The sequence below is a fragment of the Crassostrea angulata genome, chromosome 8 (assembly GCF_025612915.1).
Source record: "Crassostrea angulata isolate pt1a10 chromosome 8, ASM2561291v2, whole genome shotgun sequence".
Lineage (NCBI taxonomy): Eukaryota > Metazoa > Mollusca > Bivalvia > Ostreida > Ostreidae > Magallana > Magallana angulata.
This window is the reverse complement of record NC_069118.1, coordinates 57,118,147-57,143,216: the sequence shown is the minus strand read 5'-3', so window position 1 is coordinate 57,143,216 and position 25,070 is coordinate 57,118,147. Positions and strand designations below refer to the sequence as shown.

At 33.2% G+C, this 25,070-nt stretch overlaps 1 protein-coding gene across 1 annotated transcript in view; it reads right to left on the bottom strand.

The window, feature by feature from the left end:
- Positions 1-25,070, bottom strand: part of LOC128161126 (multiple epidermal growth factor-like domains protein 10) — a 64,986-nt gene that overhangs the window by 19,730 nt on the left and 20,186 nt on the right. The gene's annotated exons all lie outside the window — the stretch shown is intronic.

The window sequence follows — 25,070 nt, the reverse complement described above, 5'->3', positions numbered from 1 at the left end:
AATATCAAAGACTCCGAAATAGTATTTGAAATATCTGACAGCCTATTTTTCGATACACTATTAATGGAAATAAGGGGGAAATCTATCTCTTTTAGCACATACAAAAAAAGAAAATTAAAAGAAGAAGAAAAAAAAACTTGAAGATGAGATTAAAGACTTCTAATTTTTTTTTAGATGAGTCAAGCAAACAAATACTGGCTGATAAGCAGATAGAACTTGAAAATTTGAGAGCAAATAAACTTAAAGGAAACTATATCAGATCAAGGGCACAGTGGATTGAAGAAGGAGAAAAACCAACAAAATATTTATGTAATCTAGAATCACGCAACTTTATCAATAAACAATAATCAAAGCTAGAAATTGAAAATGGTCAAAGAAGAAATTTTAAACAAAACAAAGTTATTTTATGAAAATCTATACCAAGAAAAGGAAACTTTAGAAAGATATAATTTAGCTGAAAAACTTAAACATTACAAAGTCAAAAAACTAACAGATCAAGAATCAAATAGTTTAGAAGGTCCGGTCACCAAAGCAGACCTTTTTACAATGCAAAGTTAAATGTTCTTCAATATTCAGGTCTTATTTTAGAAATCAGAAGTTATCAAAAAAAAAAGGATGGCAGATATATCAGAAAGGATTAAAATCTAAGATACCCAAATACAGTAATGATTTTTATGAACTCAAACAAGGGCTGTAAGGAAATGTATAATGCACTTATCTAAAAAAGGAAGAGTTGCCCACATCTGAAAAAAATGGGAAGAAAAGGGATACTGCTTTACAAGAAGAGAATGCAAACTTATTTATAATTTGTCGTTTAAATGTACTCAAGAAACTGGGTTACAATGGCTACAAACCCAGTTACTTCACAGAATTTCTGCAACAAATAAATACTTATGTAATTGTAATTTAATCAACTCTGCTTCATATTCTTTCTGTGGACAGTTAACAGAAACAATAGACCATTTATTTTCTGAATGCTACCTCATAAAAGAACTTTGGGACAAAATTAAACACTGGATTGATGATTTACAGTTACTGACAGATTATTTTTCCTACAAAGGTGTATGTATATATTTATGCCTATGTAAAATAGTTGATAAAATGATGATAAAAAAAATCACTTTAGCTTTGTTTGTTGATGATGATTCTTCTTTTTACCTAAACTTGTTATTGTATGGTTATTTGCCCAATGAAAAGAAAGGAGTATACATGTAAGACGTAAGATACCAATATTCTATTCTGTACCCCCCCCCCCCCCCAATTTTGATGGATTCTTTAAAAACTTTGCTGTTAGTTACAATAATATTACTTAAGGTCTTCCGTCTTCAGCGGAAGACCTTACTGTTTTTCTACTGCTTCTCATTCTTCTATATTTAAGGTCTTCCGTTTCCAACGGAAGACCTTATTAGGGTTTTCCGTTTTCAACGGAAAACCCTTCTGTTATTCTACTGTTCCTTATTAAGGTTTTTCGTTTTTCAACGGAAAACCCTTCTGTTATTTTACTGTTTCTTATTATTGTTTTTCCTGCAAATTTTGTGAAGGCCAATTCTCGAACATTTTTTGGCTGATTGCTATGAAACTTTTAGGGTATGTAGATAATATGAAGGTCTAAAAACGGTTTGTTCAAATTTTCAAAATTCACTTCCGGTTATGAGTTATTGGCCTTAAATTGAAAATTAAGGGGTCTTTTGTCCAGAGTCGATTTCGGGAACTACAGATGATAGGTATATGAAATTTGGCGAAATTGTCAGTAACATTTTAGAGTTTTGCTGGCATGAAAATTTTGGCAAAACGTTTTTTAGTTTTTGAGCTATTTGTCGCCAAAATTTAAGATTTTTTCGGGGCTGAAATTTTGATGCTTTTTGTATTATCACTTTTAAACTAAAAATATTTTGTTAAAACATATAGAATAAAAGTTGTTTAGAATAACAAGAGCTTTCATTTAAAATTAAGAAAAAGGGCTGGCCCCTATAATTAGGGGTCAGCAGTCCATAAACGTCTTTTTCTGATAGCTAAAAATTTTTATCATTTTATGAAAAAAAAATAAATAGATTACTTTTGATAAATTAAATTTTGTCATTTGGTATGAAATTAAACAAGCTCTGTGCTATATTTATTTGTAATTTCATAAAACAAATATGCGAGAATCGTACATGAACGAGTAAATTGTCTACATAGCCACACAAGCGAACAATGCCGCTTCCGGGCGTAGCATTTGTTATTGTTCTGATTAAATTTCACGGTTTTATTCTGTTTATCTAAATCATTTATAAATTCAATGAACATACACAATTACTTATTTAAGCGTGCTATGTGTCCGCGCAGAGCAAATCTATGCCGGGGCTCCCCTGTCTGTAACCCCAAATATAAACAGCGACGAACGGCATTATGAAAAAGACAGAGCCATGGATGCCGAAACGCAGAAGAGAAGTTGTGTATTTTTTCGCCGTACATGTTGTACGTTCACGTGCACTTTCAATCTACAGTGAAGCACATGAACATGTACCGGGAACACTACTTCGTATTTGTATATTAAGGAGGGATATATTCTTCAGACTTGTTTGAATCGTTTACGAGGAAATTCTGACAGTCACAGTACTGTCGGCAGATGTTTACGTTTACATTGATCAGCTGTTGATAAGCTGATAAGAGTTACGAGTAATACAAGAGAAAAGATTGACATTTAAAAATGTGATTCATGTGGATGTTACTGAAGAAGGTAAGTCTTTTTACTCATTTTAAAGTTTGAACTTTCGTCGTCTTTAGTGGTTAAAATGTCAGCATGTAAACTGGTTAACATTTAGTCTATAGATGTACATGTAAGTACGTGCACACTGTCACTGATGTATGTTATTTTTTTAGTCCAGACAATATAAATCCTTTTAACAGAGTTGAATCCCAAATGCTTTACCTTTTACTTGTTTTTTTTTTTCTTTTTACCAGAATTTTGTTTGAATTACAATTCAATTTATTGACAAAATCCATATGTGGCGAAAGTCATACATACAGTATACAAATATAGTTAGTTCATACATTTTCTTATGTTACGTGCATCACGTATGAAGTTACAAATATTTCTTGATGATTTAACATCTGCTGGGTTATGAATTTTATGAGAATTACAGAGTAAGATGTTTTTGTTATGGTGTGGGTGTTTGTTTACTAACATGTAATTTTTACATTGTTTACTGGATGTTTAGACTCGCTCGAGGTTCATGGGAGACTGGAAAGGATGACCGAATTTTTCTATTAAAAAAACAGATTGTGAATTTCAAACTCAAAATTCAAAGCAGGGTCTAATTAGAAACATATGATATATTCTTTTGCGGAAGACTCCAAATGTAGACATGAATACCCAGTAGACTTAACATCAAGTAAATAAATTGTATACCTCAGAGTTAAAACATGACTTTAATATTTTAATGAGGCTGATCATTGTATCATTAGAGAGGTTTAGCAGACCAACGGGTACCCGGTACATCACAGGATGAATAACCATCTTTAAGTTCTCCTCAAAGATAGCTTAAAGATGCTTAAAGTTGGCTTAAAGACGATCTTTAAGCCACCTTTAAGCTATCTGTGTTGCTTAAAGGTGGCTTTAAAAAAGCGTAAAGATGGCTTAAAGGCAGCCTAAAGACTATCTTTAAGCCACCTTTAAGCCACCTTTCAGGACAACATATAGGTCCTTAATGTCCAAACTTCTTTAAGCCACCTTTCAGCTACCTTTAAGCCACCTTTAAGCAATTATAGATCTTTTTATTATTAAATATTGATGAATAATAGATTAAAAATCTTTAAATTCAATATTGTGCTTTATTTACCAACAAAATGTATTTACTTTATGATAGAAAAGGTATCAAAAACGGTTTTTGTTCTAGAAAATAAACGGGAAAAAAATCAATACGCCCAAGACGAGGATTGAACCGGGGACCCTTAGTTTACAAGCATCACCTCGCTACCTCTGCGCCGCGGCAACTTACATATTTTACAAGAATTTTATATCCTATATGTTATTCAATTTTGAATAAATGTATTGAATGTGTATTTTTACTTGAAAAGATTTTGACTTCCATTCAGTTTGTAACAATCAATTATATCTTATTGATAAATTAAATGCATGCATGTATTTAGAATAAAATACGGAACGTGGTCTTCAGTGAAAAAACATATATTATACCTAAATAGAAAACTTACTAGTAGGCCTACGTAGTTATTAAATTTTAACTGAATAGATATACGTTCATCTAATTCATAGCTAAATAAATGCAAGGAAGAGGATGAAATCATTTAGCTATAAAATCATTTAATGCATTTAAAATATTAGGGCATTAGTCCTTCGCAATTTTCCGTTTTTCATGATCACAGCGCCGTTCCAGTATGTTTAAATCTTTACATGTAATTGTATACATGATTTTTAGACTATCAATTCTATAACAAACAATATTGCCAATTACCGGTGACGTATTTACTGCATGTGGCAATTGCAAATGATGTATACTTCTACATACAATTGTATGATGTACCAGGCCGAGTATGTGACATATTTACCCTTATATATATATATATATATATATATATATATATATATATATATATATATATATATATATATATATATATATATATAAATAATTAACCCCCATTTATGATCACCGGTACAGTAATTATTAGCCTCTTGATTTTACTCTTACATAAAAGTATCTTTAATTTGTAGACGTCATATTTTAAAACCCAGAGTTAGGAAATAATACTTTGAAAATGAATTACAAATGTAAACTAGACCTATTTTTGTCTCCAACAAAAAGGAAGGGCTTTTCGACAGCCCTTAAAACCCTTTATTTAAATTTATCATATTTTCTCTCAGAATCTGTATATTCAAAATTAGGAAAATATCATGAGCATATACCCACACGTTAACATTTAAGAAATTAAATGCCCAAAGAAAGACAACTTCAGAATTGTTTATCCAACTGTATCGTTTGTTTCCTGGAATAAAAGTTCTAAAAATTCATATATAAGAAAGTACTCATTTAAGATTCAAGAGTTTTGTTATGCCAGAAGCTGTAATGCTAACCAGTCATTGAGCAAAGCGAGATAACTCTTGAATTTTAATTTTTTTGAAATGTGATAAAGTTATCATTTTTAGGCCCTTAAAACCCCTATAAAGAGCCAAAGGTGGCTCTTTGGACCATGATTTTTAAATTGTACTCTTTATTCTAAACTAATAACTCAAAAGAGTTTGAATATTGGATAAGTAATAAAAAAGTTATAGCTAAAGGGCTGTTTTTAATACTGACCCCTTCAGGTCCCTTATTTTTCGGAATTTTTTTCCTCACACCTTTTCCGGTCTGCACATTTAGTCCCTCATTACAAGTACAAAATATAAAAATATTTGCTTAAAAACTATTAGAGAAAACGTTACATGCGTGAATTCAATTTAACATAGAAACCCCCATAGACAATTTTCATCGGCTCATAAAACCGGAAGTACTCAATACTATTCAATGAAACTTGGAATATATCTTAATTACGTCTATTTAAACAATATCTATCCTAATCGTTTATTGAGCAAAGCGAGAAAACTCTTAAAATTGAATTGTGATGAAGTTATCATTTTCAGACCCTTAAAACCCCTACAAGGAGTCAAAAAGATTTTGAAAATCGGATAAACAATAAAAAAGTTACAGCTAAAGAGCCGTTTTGAATATTGACCCCTTCAGGTCCCTTATTTTTCGGAATTTTTTTCCCAAGACCTTTCCCGGTCTGCGCATTAGGTCTCTTATTGCAAATACGAAATATAGAAATATTTGCTTGAAAACTGTTTGAGAAAACGTTACATGCGTGAATTCAATTTAACATAGAAACTCCCATAGACAATTTTCATCGGCTCATAAAACCGGAAGTATTCAATACTATTCAATGAAACTTGGAATATATCTTAATTACCTCTATTTGAACAATATATATCCGTCTTAGAACATTCCTAAGCTTTTCTGAGTTTTTTATTTTTTCATCCCCCCTTTTCTCAAGTTTGAGGCCTAAAATCTCAAAACTGATACAGTGCTGCTATCCTGAAAGTTGACAAGGATAGGATAGGATAGGATGCACGATGCACGATACAGGATAGAAATATAAAAGTTAAGTTCTATCCTATCCTATCCTATCCTATCCTGCATCCTGTAGCCAATCAGATTCGAGTATAAATTTCAGAGTTATTTTGCGAAACGAAAATTGGCTAAACAATGAATTTCAATGTCAATTTAATACATTTTACAAGTTAAACCATTTAAGAATAATTATTATATCAAGAACGCGGTGCATAACATTGATGCGCGCTAAAATGTCGGCGCTACATCTTTGTCAATTCGTGTGCAAGTACGGAGTTACTGCGAGAATTCGATGCAACATTTGACAACGTCGGAAATAGATTTCTGTTTTTACTTCATTTAAAGTCTGCAAAGTAATAAAAGCTTGAATTTATAAACGAACAATTCGGCATTTTAAAAGATAAACATGTATACAAGAAACATACATTGTTTCACGTTTCATGTAATTTCTTCGATTCCCAATAACAGGGACGCATATTTCTGTCCGATATTAACCTGAACATATCGAATTCATAAATGTTAGCTAGCTATAAATGCTTGAGAATTTATACTTTAAAAATAACTCCGAGTGGTTTAACTATAAACGATATAAACTTCCTAAAGGAATTATTTATTTCCAGATCGTGTTTACATTTATCGCCGAACGAATCGCTCGAATGATGATAATTACGCTCAGTTATACGTGATAAGAAAATGATTTGATAACAATATGTGACTAAACAGTTCCTCAATAAGTGCATCGAAGTTGTTTATCTGTTTTTAATGCATAAATGCATAAATATAATAAAATCAAAAATCGAATCGCTTACCTGTTTGTTTACGTAATTGTGTCCATCCCGCGTACGATTTAATTTTACCGTAGCACAGGTAAGTAAGTTATCCCGCTCGAAGAATATTCGGTTTTAAGATTTAATTATTCTTTTTGAGTACTACATTAATTGATAAAATCATTTAAATCTTAAATTTCGTTTCATTTAACTTGCATTCGTATATTTTGAAGGTATGGGATAGGATAGGATAGGATAGAGCTTATTTGCAGGATAGGATGCAGGATACAGGATATAGGATAGGATAGGATAGTTTTGTCAACTTTCACGATAGCAGCACTGTAAGAGATAGAAACTCGCCGCCGCTTTACTTTTTAAACAACTCGACATGGTTGATCTAACTCTAAAATTACAACGAATTTCCTTTAAAAATAGAAACAACATATTGATTCATTTAATTTCTACTATTTTGCTTGTGTGAACCGGAAGTACCGGAACCGGAAGTCCAAAACCTTACATACTGGTGACATTTAAAAATGCTATAAGACTATTGTATAGTTATTTCTGAAATCCTTTCCGTTTTCAAAAAATCGCTGACGGAAATTCTGTCGAGAAAAAGAATAATAATAATAACTAGAGCAAAGCTCGTTGCAAAGCAACGAGTGGGTCTTCCATGAATGTCAGAAGTAAAGCTGGAAGTTTCTGTAAGAAGCAGAGCTCATAAACCAATAACAAGAGTAAGTAAAATAAAAAGATAAAAAAAATCGAATTATTCCTGGTACGACTTAACAAAATCCGAATGATTTAAAGTACGAATTAACAAAAACCTTTTTGATTTCAAGAACGACTTAACAAAAAAAATCCGAATGTGTTCAAGTACGACTTAACAATTATTTTGGTACGAGTTAATTTTACTTTAAACATTACGCTTTTTTTTAAACCAAGGACGCGGAATCAAAATTTCCGGAAAAATCAATTTTTAAACCCCGATATCTCTGTAATGCATCGTCCGATTTTAAAACGGGTTTCGGTTTTATATTAAGCTTAATAAAAGCTTCTTTGCTGCTTTATAATATTATCAAATTATTGGTCAGAAAAGATTTATTATGAAAAGACTTAGTAGCCCTTCTGGCCCCTAATTTGAAGGGTCAACCCCTTTTTCTAAATATCAAATAAAAGGTCTAGCTAATATAAACATATTTTGTTCTTCAAGTGTTCATGAATTGTAAACCGTTCTCGAGATATCTGTACAAATGCGTTTTAGGGGCCGACCCTTTAACCCCTTACTGGGGCCACTAACAACAAAATGTTTGGTATCATATTGTTAAGAACATTATTTTGATGAACTTTTGTTCTACATTGCTTTTAAAAATATTTCTCCTTTTTCAGTTATTAATGATCAGAATTTTGAGTTCTGGCCCCTTGAAACCCCTAATTACGTAATATATGACTTAGGTATGGTACTGTATAGATGAACAGCTGTACAATGAACATTTTTGCTTCTATAATTAATAACAAAATATTGTTCAGTAAAGAGTTATTATAAGAAGACATTAGAGCCCTCTTGACCCCTAATTTAAGGGGCCAGCCCCCTTTTCTTGACATCAAATGAAAGGTCTTGTAAATATAAACATATTTTGTTTAACAAGTGTTCACAAAATGTTTACCGTTCTTGAGATATATGTACAAATGTGTTTTAGGGGCCGGCCCTTTAACTCCTAAATGGGGTCATAAACAAAAACATTTAAGGTAGCATATTGTACAAAACATTATTTTGAACAACTTTTGTTCTACATTGCTTTTCAAAATATTTCTCCTTTTTCAGATATTAATGATCAAAGTTTTGAACTTCTGTCCCCTTGAAACCCCTAATTACGTAATATATGACTTAGGTATGGTACTGTATAGATAAACAGCTTAACAATGAACATTTTTGCTTCTATAATTGAAAACAAATTATTGTTCACTAAAAAGTTATTGCAAAAAGACTTTAGAGCCCTCTTTGCCCCTAATTTGAGGGGCCAGCCCCTTTTTCTTGATATCAAATAAAAGCCCGTGCAAATTGAAACAGCTTTTGCATTACATGTTTTAACAAAATATTTATACGTCAAAAAATATTACGGAAAATGTGCGAAAAAATTTTGAAAAAATTTGGTGCTAATTTTCAGGTTCAGGCGAGCTTCTAGGCCTTGTGCATTTTTCGCAATTGGAACATGGAGGGAAAACTACAGACATTCATCTACAATCCCTGCAAATTTCAAGCTTTTATCATGATTAGTTTCAGAGGAGATGCGTGGACAAAATGACCCTTACAAATTTACAAAATCGTCTATATCTGAAACCGGAAGTGACGTAATCATTGAAAATTTTTATAATCAGTAGCGACAATGATGCTTTATATCTCCTACAAATTTGGTGTAAATCGGTTGAATAGTTTCTGAGATATAACGCTCCAAAAAAGTCAGAAAAAGAAAAAAAAGTATAACTAGAGCAAAGCTCGTTGCAAAGCAACGAGTGGGTCTTCCGTTAATGTCGGAAGTAAAGCTGGAAGTTCCTGTAAGAAGCAGAGCTCATAAACCAATAACAAGAGTAGCTAAAATAAAAAGATGAAAAAATCGAATTATTCCTGGTACGACTTAGCAAAATCCGAATGAATTAAATACGAATTAACAGACACCTTTCTGATTTCAAATACGACTTAACAAAAAAAAAATCCGAATGTGTTCAAGTACGACTTAACAATTATTTTTGGTACGAGTTAATTTTACTTTGAACATTACGCTATTTTTTAACCAAAGGACGCTGAATTAAAATTTCAGGAAAAATCAATTTTTAAACCCCGATATCTCTTTAATGCATTGTCCGATTTAAAAACGGATTTCAGTCTTAGATTCAGCTTGATAAGCTCTATACAATACATATTCATTTTTGATTTGATCAGAAAATTTATTTTTTCGAAAAATTTGTTTCACTTCCGATTTCGACCGGAAGTGACGGATTTTTATTTCCAGCCTTATTGCACATGTAAATTGCCAAATTCATAACCACAAACAATTTCAAGACTCTATCTTAAAGCGTTTTTGAGAAATGTCGCGGGCAAAATGACTTTTTTTAATTTTTAAAAATGACGTAACGTCAAAACGGAAGAGACGTTATTATGGAAACTTTAACATCTTTGATGCATTATAATTGCACATAAGCCCTGAAAGTTTTCTTTAAATAAATTGAAAACTTTTTGAGTTATGAAGCCAAAAAGGAGTCAGAAAAAAAAGAAAAAGAAAAAAAATAATAATAAAAAGAAACCGAAGAATAACAAGAGGGTCTTCCGTTGGAAACGGAAGACCCTAATAATAAAGAAAAAGAAACCGTAGAATAACAGAAGGGTTTTCCGTTGAAAACGGAAAACCCTAATAATAATAATAATAGAAAGAAACCGAAGAATAACAAGAGGGTCTTCCGTTGGAAACGGAAGACCCTAACTAGAACTTTTTTTGTCTTCAACAAAAAGTAAGGGCTTTTCGACAGCCCCAGGTTCCCTTTTTTATTTAAAGTTTTCAAAAAATATATCTCTAATCTATTTCCAAATTTTCTAAACGCCTCGGTATAACCAGTTGTTTAAATAGGAATTTATGAGTACTGCAGTGTGAAAAGAAAGATAACTCCAGAATTTAACAAGTAGCTACACCTGTAATTTTCAGAAGAATATCATCAAAAAATCATTTCAGAGTAAGTATTTATTCCTTGGACGCAAAACTTGGTATGCTTAGAGTATTTGTGCTCTATATTCTTAGAGCAAAGCGAGATAACTCTTCCAAAAAATAATTTTGAAATTTAAACAAGTTGTGATCTTTAGGCCCTTCAAACCCCTATAAGGAGTCAGAACGTGGCCCCTCGGACCATATTTTTTAAATTGTACTCTTTATTTTAAACTATTAATCGAAAAGTTTTTGAAAATTGAATGAATAATAAAAAAGATACAGCTAAAGGGCTGTTTTTAATACTGACCCCTACAGATCCCTTATTTTTTAGCAGTTCTTCTCCAGGACCTTTTCCGGTCTGCGCATTAGGTCCCTTATTGCAAATATCAGATATAAAAATATTTGCTTGATAACTGTTTGAGAAAACGTTACACGCGTGAATTCAATTTAACATAGAAAATACCATAGACAATTTTCATCGGCTCATAAAACTGGAAGTACTCAATACTTTTCAATGAAACTTCAAATATACCTTAATTACTTCTATCCTAATAATATTCAGGCGTCAAATAATTATTTAAAGGTCATTTAATGTTTTTTGTTTTTTCATCCCCCCTTTTCTAAAGTTTAGCACTTAATATCTCAAAAACGGTAAGAGATAGAAAGTTGCCTACGCTTACAATTTTGTACAACTATTTATGATAAAGATAATTCTAAAATTTGATTGCTCTATATTAAAAAAAAAACAAAAAATTGAGTTTTAAACAATATTTGCAATTTTCCTTGTAAAAACCGGAAGTACCGGAACCGGAAACTCAAAATAAGACATTTCATAAACTGATACATTTGCTGTAAGACCAATGTAAATTTGTATCAATACAGTTTTTAGTTTTAAAGAAATCGCTGACAGAAATCTGTCGCAAATAATAACTAGAACTTTTTTTGTCTTCAACAAAAAGTAAGGGCTTTTCGACAGCCCCATTATCCCTTTTTAATTAAATGTTCAAAAAAAATTATTCTCTAATTTATTTCCAAGTGTTCTAAACGCCTTGGTATCTCCAGTTGCTAAGATAGGAACTTATGAGTAGTGCAATGTGAAAAGAAAGATAACTCCAGAACTTTACAGGTAGCTACACTTCTAATTTCCAGAGGAATATTTTCAAAAAATCATTTTGAAGAAAGTATTCATTCCTGGGACACAAAACTTGGTATGCCTATAGTACTTATGCTCTACATTCTTACATCAAAGCGAGATAAATCTTACTAAAAAACATTTTGAAATTTCAACCAGTGATGGTCTTTGGGCCCTCCAAACCCCTATAAGAAGTCAAAAAGTGGCCCCTCGGACCATAATTTTAAGATAGAACTCTTTATTTTAAACAATAAACTGAAAAGATTTTTAATATCGGATGAAAGGTAAAAAAGTTACAACTAAAGGGCTGTTTTAAACGTTGGCCCCTGCAGATCCCTTATTTTTTTCGAATTGTCTTCCCAAAAACTTTTCCGGTCTGCGCATTGGTAGTGTCATTACACAAAAGAAATATTGTAATTTTTACTTACACACTTTTTGAGAAAACGAATGACGCGTGATTTTAGTTTAACACTGAAATTCCCATAGACGATTTTCATCGACTTATAAAACCGGAAGTAGTCAATATTTTTTACTGGAACTTAAAATATATCTTAATTACTTTAATCTTAATAATGTCAAGGCGTCAACTATAATTTTTAATTTCATTTGAATTTTTTTATTTTGTTCACCCCCCTTTTCTAAAGTTTGAAGCCTTAAATCTCAAAAACGGTAAGATATAGAAAAATGTCTACGCTTACAAATTTGTACATCTAGCCATGATGCATTTAATTCTAAAATTTGATTGCTCTAACTCAAAAAATAAACAAAATATTTTGTTTAATATATTTTTTACAATTTTCCTTGTAAAAACCGGAAGTACCGAAACCGGAAATCCAAAACCTTACATTCCATAAATTGATAGATTTGCTATAAGGTCCATGCATAATTGTATCGTCGTATCTTCTACTTTTCATAAAATCACTGACAAAAAACTGTCGAGTATAATAATAATAATAAAACTAGAGCAAAGCTCGTTGCAAAGCAACGAGTGGGTCTTCCGTTAATGTCGAGACAAATGCTAGAAGTACCTGAAAGAAGCAGAGTTCTTAAGCCAAGAACAAGAGTAACTAAAACAATAAGAAAAAATCGAATAATTCGTGGTACGACTTAACAAAATCCGAATGATTTTAAGTACGACTTAACAAAAACCTTTCCGCTTTCAAGAATGTCTTAACAAAATAAACCCGAATGTGTTCATGTACGACTTGACACGATTATTTTTGGTACGAAGTAATTTTACATTTAACTTCACGCTATTTTTTAAACCAAGAACGCGGAATCAAAATTTCCGGAAAAATCAAATTTTTAACCCCATTTTCTCTGTAGTTCATGGTCCGATTTTAAAACGAATATCAGCTTTAGGTTAAGCTTAAAAAGTTCTTCTTTTTTTTAAATGAAAAATATCAAATTATCGCTTAGAAAAAAGTTATCATAAAAAGACTTACTAGCCCTTTTAGCCCCTAATTTGAGGGACCAGCCCTTTTTTCTTTACATCAAATAAAAGGTCTCGCAAATGTACTCGAACAGAAAATTATATTTTACTTAATTATCGACATATTTTAGTTAATATCAAAATGATTAATACTCAATAATTTGTACGAGCATTGACGTCTTCCGAAGCAGTAAAGCTCGCCTGGATAAGAGTTATAAATGCGTCTTTGTTGGATAGAAATGAAATACGTCTATACGGGTCATAAGTTATTAATGTTATCCTAAGTGTAGTCTTATTGATACAAATAGAAAAAATATACACATCGTATAACGTGATATGCAAACGTATTATGTAATAAAAGACATGATAAATTTAAGTAAATTAAAAGCATAAAACGATACAAATACAATAAAAACCCCAAGTCAATCCAGTGTGGCAAGATAATTTGTTTACATCGAAGCTGAACATGTGCGTGTTTAAAAAATTTATCTTCTGGCCTTTTCACTCCTCCCGAAACAACATCAATCGAAAATTAAAAAGGCATCGTATTATTCCGAATATGAGACAATAGAACACCCAGTATGGTGATTTTATTCTCATAAAAGAACTATCATATGTCGCAGTCAAAAACAGCAAAAATCATCAGGTTTAATTGGGATTAATTTGTCTCAGCCATGTTTTGACGTGAGCTTTCGAAAAATACAACAATAAAAATGAAAAGGGTTGGTTAAGCTCACCCGAACTTTGTCATATTTTAGCATTTCACAATGATATAGGGGCTAAAGGCGGGCCATTATCTCTTTTATCTTTGAAGTGTGCATCAAACGGATAACAGGGTAGTGTAGGGGACCTATGGGGCTATTATTTCCCGGTCTCAATTTTGGGCTGTAGGGGTACCACCAAGTGGCTCCCAGGGGTTCTGGCTCATTTCAGGGGTTTATATCTCACTTGAGATTAGCCACAAGAACTTGCAAACACTTGGCTAAGGTAGAGGACCTCAGGAGGTATTTATAATAAGTGTTAGAGGGCACCTATGACCCCTACAAGGGTTCAGTTAGCTCACCCGAACTTTGTCATGTTTTAGCATTTCACAATGATATAGGGGTGAAAGGCGGGCCATTATCTCTTTTATCTTTAAAGTGTGCATCAAACAGATAACAGGGTAGTGTAGGGGACCTATGGGGCTATTTTTCCCGGTCTCAATTTTGGGCTGTAGGGGCACCACCAAGTGGCTCCCAGGGGTTCTGGCTCATTTCAGGGGTTTATATCTCACTTGAGATTAGCCACAAGAACTTGCAAACACTTGGCTAAGGTAGAAGACCTCAGGAGGTATTCATAATAAGTGTTAGAGGGCACCTATGACCCCTACAAGGGTTCAGTTAGCTCACCCGAACTTTGTCATATTTTTGCATTTCACAATGATATAGGGGTGAAAGGCGGGCCATTATCTCTTTTATCTTTGAAGTGTGCATCAAACAAACAACAGGGTTATGTAGGGGACCTATGGGGCTATTATTTCCCGGTCTCAATGTTGGGCTGTAGGGGCACCACCAAGTGGCTCCCAGGGGTTCTGGCTCATTTCAGGGGTTTATATCTCACTTGAGATTAACCACAAGAACTTGCAAACACTTGGCTAAGGTAGAGGACCTCAGGAGGTATTCATAATAAGTGTTAGAGGGCACCTATAACCCCTACAAGGGTTCAGTTAGCTCACCCGAACTTTGTCTTATTTTAGCATTTAACAATGAAATAGGGGTTTAAAGTGGTCCATTATTTTCCTTATCTTTGAAGTGTGCATCAAACGAACAACAGGGTTATGTAGGGGGCATATAGGGCTATTATTTCCCAGTCTCAAATTTAAGCTGTAGGGGTACCATCCAAGTGGCTCCCAGGGGTTGTGGCTCATTTCAGGGGTTTATATCTCACTTGAGATTATGACAAAGTTCGGGTGAGCTAACCGAACTCTTGTAGGGGTCATAGGTGCCCTCTAACGCTTATTATGAATACCTCTTGAGGTCCTCTACTTAATCCAAGTATTTGCAAGTTCTTGTGGTCAATCTCAAGTGAGATATAAATCCCTGAAATGAGCCAGAACCCCTGGGAGCCACTTGGTGGTACCCCTACAGCCCAAATCTGAGACCGGGAAATAATAGCCCCATATGCCCCTTACACTACCCTGTTATTCGTTTGATGCACACTTCAAAGATAAGGAAGATAATGGACCACTTTTAACCCCCATATCAATGTGAAATGCTAAAATATGACAAAGTTCGGGTGAGCTAACCTAACCCTTGTAGGGGTCATAGGAGCCCTCTAACGCTTATTATGAATACCTCTTGAGGTCCTCTACTTAATCCAAGTGTTTGCAAGTTCTTGTGGTCAATCTCAAGTGAGATATAAATCCCTGAAATGAGCCAGAACCCCTAGGAGCCACTTGGTGGTACCCCTACAGCCCAAATCTGAGACTGGGAAATAATAGCCCCATATGCCCCTTACACTACCTTGTTATTCGTTTGATGCACACTTCAAAGATAAGGAAGATAATGGACCACGTTTAACCCCCATATCAATGTGAAATGCTAAAATATGACAAAGTTCGGGTGAGCTAACCGAACCCTTGTAGGGGTCATAGGTGCCCTCTAACGCTAATTATGAATACCTCTTGAGGTCCTCTACTTAATCCAAGTGTTTGCAAGTTCTTGTGGTTAATCTCAAGTGAGATATAAATCCCTGAAATGAGCCAGAACCCCTAGGAGCCACTTGGTGGTACCCCTACAGCCCAAATCTGAGACTGGGAAATAATAGCCCCATATGCCCCTTACACTACCCTGTTATTCGTTTGATGCACACTTCAAAGATAAGGAAGATAATGGACCACTTTTAACCCCCATATCAATGTGAAATGCTAAAATATGACAAAGTTCGGGTGAGCTAAACCGACCCTTTTCATTGTCATTGTTGTATTCGAAGGTTCACGTCAAAACATGGCCGAGACAAAATAATCCCAATTTTACCTGATGATTTTCGCTGTTTTTGACTGCGACATTTAACAATTTTCTTATGAGAATAAAATCACAATGCTGGGTGTTCTACTGTCTCATATTCGTAATAATACGATGTCTTTTTAATTTTCGAATAATGTTGTTTCCGGGGGAGTAAAAAGGCCGGAGGATAAATTTTTTAACACGCACATGTTCTACTTTGATGTACACGAGTCATCTTGCCACACTGAGTTGGCTTTGGGTTTTTATTGTATTTTTATCGTTTTATGCTTTTGATTTACTTAAATTTATCATTTCTTTTATATCATAATACGCTTGCATAGCACTTTATACGATGCATATAGTTTTTTTATATGTATCAATAAGTCTACACTTAGGATAACATTATTGTCATAACTTATGACCCGTATTGACGTATTTCATTTCTATCCAACATAGAAGCATTTATAACTCTTATCCAGGCGAGCTTTACTGCTTTGGAAGTCGGCAATGCTCGTAAAAATTATTGAGCATTAATCATTTTCATATTAATTAAAATATGTCGATAATTAAGTGAAATATAATTTTTCTGTTTGAGTACTCTCAGTACTTTGATGAATTTCCTTATTGGCTGCTAGCTTCTACGGGCTTAGTGGCTGCTGTTAGTGGCTGCTAGCTTCAGCCTGGTATAACGTTTCGAAGTATAATAAGTGGAGAAATTTCTTAAAGCTGCATGTTCCGATTTGTCGGTCATTACAGTATCAAATATTTTTCCATGCAAACCAAATCTTACAAAAGTCATAGACGGATTTACACGGAATTGATCTCCTTTCAACGTTAGAAATATTCAAAGTAAATAAAAATACATTTTTGGCATACAACACCCCCCCCCCAAAATACATAATGTGAATGTTTAGGAAAGATAATGTTTGGTTTCATCCTTCGAATGATTGCGAATAGGTTTATTCAAAACTATTAAGGAACAAATGTACACTGCTTTATTTTTGTTCTTTTACATAGTCATGCTGTATATTTTATTTGTAATAATAGATCATATAAAAAGGACAGATGTCAAAGTCGTAATAAAAACATACTAGCATCGACGTAAGGGACCAGTTTAAACACGAGGCGAAATAATTTTGTAAATAACTTTGTACATTGTACAGTAAAACATGTCTAATCCGGGAGAGGGTGGTTCTTAAAAAATTGGCCGGATTAGGCATCCGGACGATAAGTTGCAAATTAATTACAGTATTTAATGCAATAGGTCTTGATCGTGTATTCTTGCAAAATTTTCAATTCTTCTGATATATATATTAGATTTCATCGATCGTATTTACGGAACCAATTTTCATTTTCTTCTTTTTTTCTGGAAATCAATAAATTCATAACGGAATACATACATGTACGATGGAAATACTTTTTCAATCAAATCATCGTTATTGATAATTTTTCAAACCTCCGATTAAGCTGAAAAGTGCATGCTTCACAACAAACATTAACAAGTCAACATGTGGCTGAAATAACTAATGGCGAGAACTGTTTTGATGCAGGGAACAATGGATAAATATTAATATAAATGAGGAATTGAAAAAAAAATTGAGCATTTTGATAGAATAATATGCAACTCTGAACGTGTAGCCATACAACGGGGATAACAAACGATATCGGCAGCCTGACTCCCGCAGAACACGCCTGAAAAAAAAAACGGGGTAAACTACAATCTAATTATCTAATTTCGGGAAAAAAAATGCGTATTTATTTATAACAAGAGTTAACGGTATATACTGAAATGAGTTGCTAGTTTAAATCAATAGCAAAATGATAGGAAAATGTCAAGAGGCTGAATAATGTCACCAGATTGGACAGCATGCCGAAATACACAACATCCAGATTCAACAAGTTTCAACATGTACATTATTTTTTCATTGAAATATGGCTTATTTGGCCGGGAAAACTGCTGCAACGTATATTATTACACACATTCTTAGCATAAGCGTACAACAATTTATTGAAAATCGGACCAATTGCAAGCAGCTTTAACATTAAGATTAACATGTGTAAGACACTTTATTTGTCTTGTGGATGATCCTGTGCATGATTTATTTTCACTACCTGTTTATTTCTCCAAAATGAACCCCAATTCCATTCACAACTGTTGTCATTCAAAATCACGTGAGGTAAATAAAATTTCAAATTTTGAGTCGATCTCAACTGTATCCACGAAATCTAATGCTTTTATCATGTGTTACGTAATGAGGGGTTTTTAGGGGTCAAACGTCCAAACTTTTTATCCCCCATATATCATTTTATATTTGACCTTTCATTTGATATCAAGAAAAGGGGGCTAGCCCCTCAAATTCAGGGACCAGAGGGCTCTAAAGTCTTTTATCTATAGCCCTTTACTGAGAGATGTTTTGTGAAAGGTCTTAAAAGTAGATATCTTATCTTACAGTTATGTATCCAAGCAAGCAATGTAATGATTTGATTATGCGTTACGTAATTAGAGGTTTTCAGAGGTCAATGTCCAACATTTTAATCACCCATATATCAGAGAAGATATATCTTTGGAAATGCAGTATTGAAAAAAAGATGCTCAAAATGATGTACTAAACCATATTCAATCTTCAAAATGTCGTTAAACAGCCTCTATAAGGAGATAAGGGATCGGCCTCTAAAACGTTCTTTCCCTTATACATGTATCTCAAGAACAGTAATGAATTTCCAAACACTTGTTGAACAAAATGTGTTTGAAATTATACGACCTTTCATTTGATATCAAGAAAAGGGGGACGAGAAGGCTCTAAAGACTTTTATCTATAGCCCTTTATTGAGATATATTTTAATTAATAATTTGTAATAGTATTAATGGTTTGGAAAGGCACATGCATTTTTTATTTGTTATTTTACAGAAGTGTGCAATTCATGATAAATATTTTTTAGTTTTGAACGAATTTTGTCATAATGTATGCCCCCCCCCCCCTCCTTTACAATGGTGTAATTTTATCTAAGTTTTTGCATAAAAATTTGACCAATATATATAACATTGCATTTGTTTTAATCTTTTACAATGAGACATATTTGTGGAAAGGTTGAGGAAATTCTATTGGAAGGTTTTTTATCAATTTACTCGAAAATTGAAATGGAGTGCACACACACACACACACACACACACACACACACACACACACACACACACACACACACACACACACACACACACACGGTAGCGCTGCTATATCCCCTTCGCAACAAGTTGCGCGAGGGGATAATAAAACTAATCAACACAGAAACAATCTTTAACGCTGAAATACATCTGTTAAACATAGGCGCTTCCAGCTAATTTTGTTAATGACAAACGATATCTATTTATTAAGGTCTTCCGTTTCCAACGGAAGACCTTGTACTGATTCTGATGGTTCTTCTTCATTATAATTTTTCTTCTTCTAGACGTTTTTAAATCCTCAATAACTTTTTTGTTTGTCATCCGATTTTATTCAAATTTTCACGGTATATTGTAAATTGAATTAGGTTTCTAGAGCACAAAAAAAATTGAAATCGCAACTTCCGGTTTTGAGTTATTTCCCTTTTTCTAATATTTTGGGGGCGTTAGTTTCCAGACAAAGGCTCCGAAATGGTCCGTAGCAAATAATTTATAGTTAAAAATCTTTATTATTGACACTTTGAATATTGTCCTCTGATTTTTGGATTTTAGCTTCTTCCAATTATTCCACTCGAATTAATCAATCGAAATCTATGTTTTAAAAATAGCGAAATTTTTCTCATGTTTTGGCTTCGTAACTTTTTAGTTTGAAATATTTCCTAAATACATATAGAACAAAAGTTGTGCATAATGTTAAGGGCTTTCATTTGACACCAATAAAAAAGGGCTGGCCCCTTAAATTAAGGGCCAGTAGCCCTCAAAAGATTTTGCTTAATAACTCAAAAACGGTTAGGATTTCGATATTGCTGTCGCTGGAAAAGTTGTGTGTTGGAATCTCATAAAGGTCGTTACAATGTTATTTTTTAAGTGATTTGTGTAGTATGAGTGTAAAAAGCTTTACATGTTAACATGAAACTGCTTTCATTTGGCAAGTTAACGAAAGTCTTTGCGCGTAAAACTGGCAAAAAGTTACCACAGAAAGTATGATGTTTTATACAGGAGGCTTTAATTCATGAGAAAAAAATTAGAACACATGCTTTTTTTTATAGAAGTTAATTAGTTAAAGTCATTGTTGTTTAGTTCTTATAGTGCACAATCCTTAAAGACGAGAATCGAAAAACAAAACATTCTTTTTCTTTTCTAGTAAAACACAAAATACTTATTGAAAAAAAATTCTATGCATTACATTTTAGTTATCATACTGCATGCATTTAAAATCCACCTTGAATCAGAGATGTGTATTATTACGTAAGCTATCCCTCGCCCACGGCCGAGAAAATCGGTCACCATGGTCGCGACTGGACTACCTAGCGGTCAGCGGTTATCTAATACACGAGAGTTGCGTCTCTCATATATGAGTTAATCTAGCTGCGAACTGAAGAATTATTTCAGTTTTGATTACACATAAAGGTTTATTCTTCAATTGGATTAAACAATAGGATGTCAATTAAGAAATCGTTCAGTTAATTAATAAAAGCAATGCCATTCTCAATCTTATGCAATATCAGACATATATATCAATGTGGGTTTTAAGTAAAAAAAGAATTTCTATTTGATAGAATTTAGTCATTAAATTGCAAACTTTTCAAATCTTCCTAGGTTCTGAGCTGTGCGTGTGTATGCGTTAAACCTTTATGTAATCTATCCTTCGCCCGCGGCCGAGGAAATCATCCACGGCTGCACTACCTAGCGGTAAACGGTTATCTAATACACAAGATTCGCACCCGCACACTTACATGAATATGAACGTGTTTGAGTTTATATAGCCGTTAATACACTGTACACTGTTTTAATTTTATGTTATAAAAGTTTGTTCATTTTGTATTTAGTTAAATTAAACATTGGAGAGTAAATTAAAAAGTCATTAAATAATGATCATCCCTCGCACATGGCCGAGGAGATCCCGTGCAAGTGACCTCTATATGTACCTTATCACGCGTGCATGTTTGGTATTTTGTACGAACGCAACTATTTTTATTATGTTTTAAACTATTATGAACCGATAAATTTATTTTACTCGTACAGTTGATTTAGCATTGATTTATACGACAGCGTACAAGGTAATTTAAAAAATCAAATCAAATTATGATCAAAGTGCTATGTTTGCAGTAGGTGCTGACACGATAAGAGAATGCCCTGAATTAAGGCATTCGGTGATTATTTTAAAGAATATTCACATGAGTTTTGAAACTAGTTTTGTTTAGATTCTATCGGTCACATATTGATAACTTCTGTAGTGTTTCTACATGGTCGTTAGTTTCATTGTGAAAACGAACTTATTTCTGTGTTGCCCTCCCACCGCCCCGCTGCCAAGTGCTCTCTTTTTTTAGAATTCCAGATCTGTCGAAAATCATTTGATAGTGACTTCTTATTGTAGCATTTTCTACTGAGCGTGTGTCTCTTTCCCACCCGTTTTTTTTATTCGGTCAGTCTTTGTAAATTTCAACTTTCTTTATTGCGTAAATTCAATCGCCACGTGCTACCGAAATTTTGTGTCACTTTGAATAGCGCAAACAGCTCAGAACATATATAGCCCCAGCTTATTTATGGCTGCAGATCATCAATTGTTATGTAATTAATCAACAGGGTGCTTTCTTCAAAGTGGTCAATTTCAAACAACAAGACTCATTTTCACATTAAAGGTGCGGGATCGTAATCTGAGAACGTGGCTAAAATAAATTAACATGTCGAACACGCTAAACTTCTATTATATATAGTTATGAACAGAATAATATATATTATAATTAAAAGTTTTAAGTCAAATGTAATGTTTTCTTGGGATAAGATGTTATGAAATACGACTACATTATGCTATGCAGGTGGTCGCCATAGAAATCATCAAAGTATTGCAAGTTAGGACAGATTAGTTTACTTGACTTACAGACTATAATATAGCGACATATCTGCCTCCAAAAAAAATATGCGCTTCTCAAAGTTACACTTCAGTGAGATGGACATGTGTTCTTGGGGATTTTCTTTATTGCTAATTATATGAAAATTGATTTTAAAAAAAAAGTTTTATTGAAGTTGTGTGGTATGAGGATGTCATGCAACTTAATTTACTTACAAGGTTAGGTACAGCCAGTGGAATACTAATTTTAGGTCAACAATCGGATTTAAGGGAGGGGGCGTGGAGGGCGCACGCCCCCCCCCCCCCTAAAATTTTCAAAGTATGCATTACTGTAGTTGATTAGATAAATTTTACATAGAAAAGTTAGCATTTTGTGTTTCACTTTATTTATAATTATGCCTGACTCAATATTACACCTCATTGATACATTAGCTGTGCTATCTGCTGCTCTATAAACATCTATAAACATCTAATCCTAATGCATGTTGACAGGTTCCGATAACAAACCAATTAAACTGTGTTTAAAACAAGCAGTGTTGGTCATTTCATTATGTTGGCTGCAACAAATTCCCCAGGGCCATGAATTGGGGCTTCGACCAAGAATCGACTGGAAATCCCAGCAGTTTTGTTACTGCGCTGTCATTTCCATATTGCGATCAGAAATTTCTGAATAACTGTATATTTTTTGAATTTTTTTCTAGGTAAATAGACTATTTTAATATAAGAATATTGAAGATTTGATGCATCAGACATTTCTAACAGCTAATAGGGGGTCGGATACCGTAACGTCATTACAATGTTGTAACTTTGATAACCTAGTTAATTTTGGGAGTTCATAAATGCCCAACTTTTTTTGTTTTTAATCCAATACATGTATTAGGTTTAAGTAACAATATGTGTCAAATTGTTATATATATATATGTAATAGGCTTTTGTGTAAAGTGTACATAACTGAAAAAATACCACTATTTTAATTGAGCCTGGTTTTACCTTCAAAATACACGAAAACCCAGGAGCATCCGGGGGCTTCTCCCCCTGGGCCCCCACCAGGGCTTTGCCCGGGACCCACGGGGGGCCTAAAGGCGGCCCCAGACCCCCTGCCTCAATAATTTTATCCACGCCCCCCCCCCCCCCCAACTACAAATCCTGTATCCGCCCCTGACAATGATTACCCAATCTATTAAAGGGACTTGGACACGATTTGACATAAAATTTTCAAATTTCATTTTTCCATTTTCAATGTTTAATCTGATAATTATAGAAGTTTATAATGCTTTGTCAAAATTTGAAAGTCAAATATCAAGTTCTAAGCAAGATACAGAGTTCATAATTCTTTGTTTTGTAAACAAAGCTCGAATATTGTCATTTTTACATATGTGTTATATTGGTGTAAGTTTCAATCAATTGTTTCTTTCATTTGTTGATAATAGTAAATATGAAGATATTGAATTAGTTTAAATTGTTTTGTACATGTCATGTTGTCCAAGACATGGTAATTCTCCACATTACATTTTTGTAAACAACTATAAGACTCGAGCTTTATTTACATAACAATCAATTCTTACCTCTGTATCTTGCTTGTAACTTGACTTTAACATTCAATATTTTGGTCAATCATTTAAAATGCACCAGTTAACCATTTTATACATAAAAAATAAACATAAAATGTTTGATCTCAAATCGTGTCCAAGTCCCTTTAAAATACAAGATAAATAGAGAAGGCAAATATTGCTTGTGACATGTACGTAGTTTTTTTTATATATCTTTATGATAAAGCAGAGAACAAAAAACAAAATGGAATTTGCATCAAATTAACTTCATGTACATGTTACCAAAAATCCGACCGAATATGCGCCTTTGTCACATTTAATTAAGTTAACTGAAAATAAAAACCGTAACACCATTATTTTCCGCTTATTTTTATTGAAGTTTCTCCTTTTTTTTTTTTAAATACATACGTAAACTTTCTCCGAGAGAATAACTGTTGATCCGATAAAGGAGAAAAAACTGACTTAAAAATAGGGATTTTGAATATTATTGCATCGTAGGGAGAAGTAATATTCATTTCTGTGAATAATTTTATTAAATTTTACGTTACATAGCGGTGTCTGTATATCAGGAGTAACATTTAGGCGCTCACTTATGCATAAATTCTCCCGATGATCTTAGATAGCTGATTATTATTTAAATGTTCAAGTCTACTCGTATTATCAAATAATATCAGCCCTGAATAAATTTTCGTAGATGCCATCAATTTTGGCTATTTACCAAATTTTGACAGCACGAAACAAATTCAAACACATAGTCTTCAAAAAATTAGAAAGATTTATTTACAGAAGTTACGTGTTTTTTATGCACGTTTTTACTAACATTTCCTTACATGAATCATGAGTACATGTAATATATAACAATCCTTAGTCATTAGTCATTATAATCGTTTGACACCAAATCACATAAATTTTCATCTCGCAGCAACAACGGAAGACCTACTCGTGGCTTTGCCACGAGCTCTGCTCTAGTTTAAGTCTATTCTCTATACTATGAAATCAACAAGTAATAGCTTTCCAAAAAGCTTGCCTGACTAAACAAAATCGTTTAATGGAAGCATGCATATATCAATTAGTTGATTAATCTCTGTTTGATTAGAAATCAATTTTAATAAACAGAATGTGTAGATTTAAAAAGAAATTTCAGTCTTGTCTTCGATCTTGTGAATGTACATGTATATCACCTGAAATTAAATCATTTCATTAAATGAAAACTATTTTAGGAATGTACATGTATCGAAGAATTGCATGCAAGCTTGAAAACGGATGATGAAACAGTCAATTTTTTAATTTGTATTTGTAATACTAAGATGCAAAATCGAAACCATTTTTTTGCAACCAGATGGAATAGGAAAGAATTATTCAAACACATAGCATTGTTTTTAAAAACAG